Source organism: Mus musculus, chromosome 5, assembly GCF_000001635.26.
Source record: "Mus musculus strain C57BL/6J chromosome 5, GRCm38.p6 C57BL/6J".
NCBI lineage: Eukaryota > Metazoa > Chordata > Mammalia > Rodentia > Muridae > Mus > Mus musculus.
The window spans coordinates 106,364,364-106,373,692 of record NC_000071.6 but is presented as its reverse complement, the minus strand read 5'-3'; positions in this window follow the sequence as shown (position 1 = coordinate 106,373,692).

Below are 9,329 nucleotides of genomic sequence, written 5' to 3'. Positions count from 1 at the left end.
AATACCTGATAAGAAACATACACGCAGAGTTAAGACTGGGGACCATAACCCATCCTGGCAGGCAAGGCTTGGAGGCAGGAGTGGAGGCAACATTGTATCAACCATGGGGCACAGAGTAGATAGGAAGTTGGGCTGGATCATAAGACCTCACTATCCAATCCTCATCACTCCCTTCCCCACCAGACTCCACCCCCTAAAGGCACCAAAGCCTTCCCCAACAGCACCATGGGCTGAGGACCAAGTGTGCACATGCCTGAGTCTGTGGGAGGCATTACAAACCATAGCAGAGCAGAGGTACTTCATAAAATGTAGAAGTGTGTGTATACAATGTATCCTGATTATATCTGTGAGCACTCTCTCTTACAGACTCTTCCCCCACTCTCACCCAGACTCTTCACCAACCCTGGTAACTTCATGTCCTATTCTGTTATTTATTAATTTTTCTTAGCATTTTTTAATGCTTTGAGACTTTCAAATTTCAAATTTTTCATCCACTTGCCATTCCTTACCAAGCTACCCCAACACCCTCCTCTCCCAACTTCATGTGCTCTTTTTAAAACCCACTGAATCCACTTAAAGTTACCTGTATGGTTGTAGGGGCCATCTGTTGGAGCATGGACAACCTCTGAGGAGCCGTATCTCTAAAGACAACTGACTTTCCCTCTCCCAGAAGCCATGGTTGCCAACAACTCCTTGGGTAGAGGGTTGGAGCGCATGAGCAACACCCTCCCCTCATACACTCTGGTTTTCAGTAGCTATTCTTGTTTGCTTGCTTGCTTGAGACAGGGTTTCTCTGCGCAGCCCCGTCTGTCCTGGAATGTGTTCTGTAGATCAGGCTGACCTGGAATTCAGAGGACTGCCTGTTTCTGCCTCCCAAGTGCTGGGATCAAAGGTGTGTGCCCCACACTTGCTTTGGCAGCTATTTTAAATAAACACCTTAAAGCACAACATGAGCAGACAAACTCCTCAACCAACACACAAAGATCCTTCAACAAAACCAGAACAGGAGGAGGAAAACTAGCTTGTGGTTCAAGTAAAGGGAACCATGCATTTAGGGAAATTAAATTCCATTGGAACAGGCCACACTCATTTGAATATGCATTGTCTGTTTTCATTCCATCATTAGTGCTGTATGGAAGAGTGGAGTGACAGCAATGACCATATAGATCACGAAGTTTAAGGTATGTATTATCTAGCTTTCAATGGAAAGAAAAAAATCTTTGCTGATCCCTTGCTAGAGAGACACATAATAAAGTCATTTCCCAAAAAAAGTAGGAGCAGCTGGATAATACGCCTTATCTCAAATATTATTCTGCCCCCCATTTAATAGGAAAGGCAATCTTAAATCTAAATCTGATGAGGTAATGCTTCCCCCCACCCCCAATCTTCGAAAGAGAAGCCAGCTTATTACTAGGATCCTCAGGTCAGCATGCGTGGCCTGTCCTGAGCTGTTCCTTTGAGCACCCTGCCTCTCTCTTGACAGTCATATTTAAATTCCGCTGAGGAGGGAGTAGAGCATTTTCCATGTGAAGAAATGCAATGAGATTGGTTTGGCAGCAGTAGTGTAAGATAGGGGAGTGGCAAAGTGGGCCAGAACATGAAGGTATCACATGCTGGATGTTAAGGGAAGGCCACTGAAGAACCATGGTAGAAATGGGGCAGAATCCCTACAGGGAGTGGGGAAAACATTTTCTCTTCTCAGGTGTGGTCATGTGGGTGCCACAGGACCTGATGGACACCAGATAAAATCTCTTCTGAAAAGTACAGTCTTCCGTAGTTCAGATTTTACAGTGACTCATTTTCTCCCTGGAGAATTTTTCTTTGGTATCTGACAATCATAGTGTCTTAGTCAGGGTTTCTATTCCTACTCAAACATCATGACCAGGAATCTTGCACGCGCCGGACTGGCCAGCAGTAACGACGCTGCAACAGGATCCTTCTGCACACGTTTATTGGGAGAGCTTGATTGTAGAGGCGAAGAGACCCCGAGCCCAGAACTGGTGCTGCTTATATAGGCTTAGGAGAGGCGTGTCTCACACCCGGATTGGTTATGCACTACACCTCATTTGCATGTTCCTCATCTGATTGGCTACTCTCTCGCTGTACCTCACAGAGCCTCATTATCATACCTCATTTGCATGTCTCACATCTGATTGGTTATATTCTCAAAGCCTCATTATCATGCTCGGGCCAGGCAGTGTCTTTGCAAAAAACTTTACTGCATATGTACACATTGGTTGTTTGTCCAAACTTATGCGTGGTGGCCAGCAGTAGTCAGTGCCACTCTGCAACGGCACATGTGGCTTCCCACACAGGAAGCAAGTTGGGGGAGGAAAGGGTTTATTCAGCTTACATTTCCACATTGTTGTTCATCACCAAAGGAAGTCAGAACTGGAACTAAAGCAGGTCAGGAAGCAGGAGCTGATGCAGAGGCCATGGAGGGATGTTCCTTACTGGCTTGCTTCCCCTGGCTTGCTCAGCTTGCTTTCTTATAGAAGCTAGGACTACCAGCCCAGGGATGGCACCACCCAAAATGGGCCCTCCCAACCTTGATCACTAATTGAGAAAATGCCTTACAGCTGGATCTCATGTAGGCATTTCCTCAAAGGAGGCTCCTTTCTCTGTGATAACTCCAGCTTGTGTCAAGTTGACACACAAAAACAGCCAGAATACATGACATCTATAAAGCAGAGCTTAGAATACCTTAGGTGCTACTTGCTGCACGGTTCTCTGCAAGAATGAACGGCCCTGTAACTTGTTTGCAAAACCCTCCCTGTTCCTGATTTCCGGAGATAGAGGATTGGGGCACAAGGGGGTAAATGCTGGAGGCCTTAAATGTGTCTTCACTTCCTTCTTCGGAGCTAGAGACAGTCTGGAAATAAACATCTCTTTATGTGGAGTCAAGTTCAAAACAACATGCCAGGTAACCAATTTACACCTGTGGGGAAAAGAAGAAACTTCAATGAGAACTAATTGAATAGCTTTGCCCTAGTAGCAGGCACTTGTTTCTGCTGGTGGAGAGAAGGGCCCTGGAGAACCGAGAATCCAGTGACCTCAATTTCCCTGGGAATGCTTGCATTCTGGAGAAACCGGGGATTTCCGAGCAAGGGTTTGTTTGCTGAACATGTGGCATGCAGGCAAAGATGAGCAGTTGGTTCCTGTGCGCTCCGTGGCTTTCCCCTCTGAGGCCTCTGTGAATGGCTGGAGAGAACAGTGGCTGTGTGGGTACAACTGGGAGAGGATCCCAAGGTGTAGTCCTACAGTTGTGTGACTTCCTGGGGAGACAAGAATGATGTCTCATCTCCCCGTAGAACAATGGATGAAAGACCAAAGCAACTATCCCACCAAAGTTCACCTTGGCAACAATTGTATCAGGTTTATAGAGCACGGGTGAAGGGTTGCTTAGAGGAGTGGTAGACTCAAAGGTAGCAGAATCATCAAAGGCCCACCCTGGTCCTGGAACTCCCTGTAAAACTGGCAGGTAGCTTAGCCAGGGCATTCTCTTCCAGCAGCCGTTACTGCTTGTATAACTTTTTAGGATGGTTGTAACTCTCTGGCTTTAGAACCTTCCTGAGTCTTGTGAGGTTTCTGCCCCAGCACAGGAGAAGGCTCCGTGGCCCCCTGGGATTGGTCAGTCTGCTGACACCCAATTTGCATGCACCTGCTCGGGAGGGGTTGGCGCCAAATTCGAATTGACGCAGTGGTGTTGTTTATGACAACGGCAACCGGAAACCGGCGCCATCTTGGAGTTGGCTTCCCACATTTACCTCCCTAATCCTAAGGAGCTTCCTGCAGGACGGAATGTTTCCTGTTTCCATTCATTGTGACATATCAGACACCTGGCAGTTCTGGGTGCTCTTGCCTCTGGAGGTCTGGAAGGCTGTTTCCAGCAGGAGCTGTGTGAACCACAGTTGAGAAGACTGGACTTGCTCAGGGCTTTAGATAAAGATCGGCTGGGTTATGAGAGGCTGACAAGAACTTCCCTCAGTGATGGATCATGAGCTGACCTTGATTGTCATCTAAATTTTGTCTTGAAGGAGGCTGAGGGGATAGCTCAGTGATAAAGTGTTTGTCACTCAACCACAAGGACCTGCATTCAGGTCCCGGAACCCAGATTTTAAAAACAAAAACAAAAACCTCAGCATGGTGGTCGCCATTTGCAATCTTAGCACTGACCCTGTGGAGTCAGGAAAATCCCTGGGGCCGTCTGGTCAGCCATGCCACCCTATTGGATTGAGGAAGAGACCCTAAACCTAAAAACAAAATAAAGTCAAGGTGAATGACACCTTGTGGAACAATGCCTGAGGTTGACTTTGACCTCCTCAGATGCACAACATAAGAACAATGACAGCAAAGGACTTTGCTATGAAGGAGGTGAAAGGTCATTGTAGGCAAGTGGCAAACCAAGAAGTTGGAGACTGGTCATCAGAGTTATTCCATGACATCTCTAGCCCGACTCTACTCTGCTGCCATGATGGTACTGGTCCCTCAGCACCTGTGGGACAGGGTCAGCTCCTTGGTCTTGACCTGGTGAAACAGCCCCACCACACACATGATGCACATCCACGCACGCGCGTGCACACACACACACACACACACACACCTCTATACCTGGGTCCATATTCTCTCGAAGTGTCTTACTCTGATAGCTCCCTGTGATTCCCACGGCATTTTACCTCATGTTCTGCCTCTGGTATTTCCTCTAGAATATTCTTTCCAACAGCTTGGTGACATCACACTCCTCCTTCTGAGACATTCTAAGTCTTCACTTCCAGGATTGTGATGGGGTAGAAGGAGGAGGGAGCGTCTGTGCTCAGCACACAGTTAATTTACACTGTCACAGAGTCAGTGTGTGAGCACAGGGTCTACACTGCCACAGAGTCAGTGTGTGAGCACAGGGTCTACACTGCCACAGAGTCAGTGTGTGAGCACAGGGTCTACACTGCCAGAGTCAGTGTGTGAGCACAGGGTCTACACTGTCACAGAGTCAGTGTGTGAGCACAGGGTCTACACTGCCACAGAGTCAGTGTGTGAGCACAGGGTCTACACTGCCACAGAGTCAGTGTGTGAGCACAGGGTCTACACTGCCACAGAGTCAGTGTGTGAGCACAGGGTCTACACTGTCACAGAGTCAGTGTGTGAGCACAGAGTCTACACTGTCACACTCTTGGTGTGTGAGCACACACTTTGGGAAGTGAAGCGCCCTGGCTCTTGCCCTTTTCCTAATATGACACATTTACCCACGAGCCTATTCTTCTCATTTGTAGAATGTTGACCTTGCTCCTATTTATCCACTAGATGATCTTTTTCCTTCTCCTTTGTTTTGAGATAGTCTTGCTATGTGGCTGGGGAAGGCTTTGAACACCTGATCCTCCTATCTCCATCTCCTAAGTGCCGAATCTAGCATGTGTCCTATGCCCAGCTTTCCTCGGGCCATTTCATTTGTTATCAGTACACACGCATATCCCAAGAACACTAGCAATGTTTAGCTCACAAACACCAAATTGTACCTAAGCATGTGCATGCACAAATGGCCTCAGCGGTTTCTGGGCTTGCCTTGCCTGTGTGCCGCCATCCTACAGTAGGAAAGAGGCCTCCCAGAGTCGTCAGGAGGGCTGAGGTTCCAGCATGGATCACCCAGGAGGCAGAGGCCCTGACGTCTTCTATTAAAATGCAAATGCAGCCTGGAAGGGGCGGCACATTGATCTCCCGCCATCATTCCTGAAATTACAAATCACAGAGTCTCCCATCTGGGTAGGAAGCCAGGCAGGTCTCAGAGCACGGGGATCTGTCATCCCTAAAATTAGGTTCGTGCTAAACCATCATCGTGTGTCTTCTCTGCTCAAGCTTGGACAATTTCATTTTCCCTCCACTGATTTTATAGTTGAGTGTACGTAACTCGGGCCCAGTTCACACAGCATTCGACATTTTACAATTCAAGAAAACAGTGGTTCGGAAATGAAGGATACTCATGGAAAGCAAATACTTTTGTAGGTCCTGGTTAGTTCAAACTCAATCCTTCAGTTTTACTTAACATTTCCTGATATTTATTACACTATCACCATCGCCATCATCATTACCTCATCATCGGCACCGTTACCATCAACACCGTCATCATCTTTGTTAGCATTCTGTCTAAGCTCCGCCCCACAGTTACCTGGCAACAGTTAAAAGGGGCTGCTTGCCTCCTTGAGCTCTTCCCTTCCTCCCTCTCTTCCCCCATTCCCTTCCCCCACTCCATGTTCTCTAGGTCTGCCTCTACTTCTTCTCTTCTCCTCTTCCCTCCCCTCCTCTTTCTCCTTCTCTCCCCTCTCCCCTCTCTCCTCCCCTCCTCTCCTCTCCTCTCCCCTCTCTCTCTCTCTCTCTCCCTCCCTATCTCTGTCTGTCTGTCTCTCTGTATCTCTGTCTCTCTGCCTCTACTACCCTCCTAACTCCCCTCCCCACGCCCTGAATAAACTCTCTTCTATACTATATTATTTGTGCCTGGTCCCTCAGCGGGAAGGGATGCCTTGGCATGGGCCCACTGAGGCACTCCCTTCCCCCATACCTCACCACACCTCCATAGAACATATCTCCCCCCTCTTTATCTTTTTGAAAACACATCAATCATCACCGTTACCATCATCACCATCACCACCATTATTGCTGTCTTTCCCTGTATGTGTCTGTAAATGGTCAAAGAACTGAGCACTTCTACTGTGAAAAGCTCTGAGTAAAACTTGGTCAGTGAACAGAAGCTCTCACTCTCATAAACCTGTGTCAGGGATGTGCTGTGTGTGTGAAGGGGGGTTGTGTGTGTGTGTGTGTGGGGGGGGGGAGACAGGGGCTGACTGTTACCGTGGAGATGAAGGGAGGAGCTAGGCCAAGGCATGGAGTGGTGAGGGGGAAAGGGGGGAGGAAAATGTGAACTGGTCCTTGGGCATTGGTGTTCCAGAACGTCAGCAGAGAGGAAGTTAGGGAGGAAAGGCTATTGCTGGAACTCAATGTGGGACCATAGGCTTGAGTGGAGGGTCAGGTGTTAGCCACCTTCCACCTCTGACAAGGGTGAGTTCATGTGACTTCCAGCTCAGTCATGGCTCCTGTGTCTTCACATGTCCTCGAGTGGCCTCACGTTTTTGACGTGTCCTTATGTGCACTCCTGTGTCATCCTGTGCCCTCATGTGCACGAATGTGTCCTCATGTGCATGCATGTGTTCTCACATGTCCTCATGTGAACTCATGTGTCCTCCTGTGTCCTCACATGTCCTCCTGTGTCTTCATGTACACTTACTCTGAGCTGTGCTGTGAGAGGGTTCAAAAGACACAGTCACAGTGTTCACTCCCCAGAGCACGTGTTCCTCACTGTGTTCTCAGATGCACCAGCGGCCATGTGAGCAGCTGGGAGTAGGAGGACAGAACGGATGCTGGGAGAGACAGGCTCAGGGCCATGGCAGGCAGGCAGGCAGGCGGCCACAAGCACACAAGCAAGCACTTGAACTGGAGGGTGTGCTGGATGGAGCTGGTGGTGGGGTCTGTGGGCAGGGTCTGGGCAGAGCAGTGGGTGGAGCCAAACTGGGGCTGGGTTGTGGGCGGGGCCATACTGGGGCTGTGGGCGGGGCCGTGACTGTGGGCAGCACTGTGGGTGGGGCTGGGGGGGTGGCTACTTCAAGAACCTAGAGCTCAGTTGCCCTTGTGATGTCAAAATGAAAAGTTATTTCGCAGAATCAATCCCACTTAGAAGAGTACGAAACATAAATAAGCAGACGTGTGCTGTGCTACAATGACCTATCACCTCTATCACTTGCCCCTTGTCTATTATCTTTGTCTATTGAGAGAGGAGGGAGGGAGGCATGAGAGATCACTAGCAATTGATTATTTTTGTCTTTTTACTAGGAGAATGGGTTTCTAACACTTGAATAGAGGAGCTTTTCTGCCCTGACGAATGGGTTAGGGGGTCCCCGGAGGCGTCGGCTCCTTGACTTTCAGCCACCTTCCCACTCCTCATCTGTCTCAGGAACCTGTTTTCGGTTCTATGTCCTGGAAGACTGCTCATGCTCACTAATGTAACATTGCCACCATGAAGCCTCAGTATCATCAGCAGGCGTGTCCATGGCCCAGGAGGCAAACCCAGACCTTCACCAACACTCCAGCAGGTGTCCGCTTATGCAGTCGTGTCTAGGGCTGTCCGCAGGGGTGTCATTGAAGTCCTTCAATATGAGACTGAAAACAACTGTAACGATAACAAATCTAACAAATGACACAGGTTATTGAAAACACCCAACATTCCAATGGCGCTTTGGGCAGCAGTACCAGTGAGGTTGGAGACTTGAGAACTGATTGGAAGTCGTTCCCCTCTGACGAGGATCACATTAAGCGTTATAGATGGTAAGCAGCAGCAGGATAGGAACATTTGACTTTTGGAATGTACATTTTGCATCAACCTCGCCTGTGACAGCGGCCGCATCAGATAAAAGGCTTTACTGTATCATTAAAATAGTGCCATCTAGTGGTGGATATTTCAAACTGTAGCTAGGTGTCCTAAGGGTTGTCACAAACCCTCAAGGGGTCTGTGCCCATGTATATGTGATATGTATGTGTATATATAATTATAATTTATAATTTATAAAGATATATTTACTTATGTATCTATTCCATCACCAAATTTATTTGCCAATTATTCCAGAATGGGCCTCTTGATGGGGGTTGTATTCAAGGAGTAAGGAAGGCTGCTCTGATCTCCAGGGGGTTATAGTCTAGATCTTTGTAATCCAGAGTTAATGGCTGTGACACAAGAACGTGGGGGCATCCAGGAGACTCCAGTGTCCAAAGCTTTAGTGGCATTGTTGGAAGTCCTACCTACATATAAAGACGCATCATGCTTGGAAGCATGGAAGTCAGGAAGAGGCCACCGAGATGTGCCATCTACTTGAGCTAGCACAGGATTCCTGGACTTCTAAGGTCTCCTTTGGGGTCTCTGAATGTCTCTGGCCCTGGGTCTAAGTCAGGAACCAGCATGAGTTTGAGGTTCACTCTAGAGTTCTCTTTCTTTAGTGGAGTTGCCCGCTGGCCCTTCTAGGATGCAGCTAGCTGAACATGATGGTGCGTTGAAAGCCTTGAATGTTTCTCAGAAAAACAATACATTTTATGTTCCTTATCTGTCTTTTGCTCATTTGTATTTCCCCTTTGTGCCCGGGAGATTTTCTTAGGCGCTTCCTCTTCCCTGGAGCTGTCTCTGAGCAGTCCAACTACCCGGTTCTTTCCTGACGTTCACACTTGGGTGAGCCTGCTGAGGCCTCTGAGCTCTCCCACTCCAACGGCTGTTTTTACTTAAAACAAAACAAAACAAAACA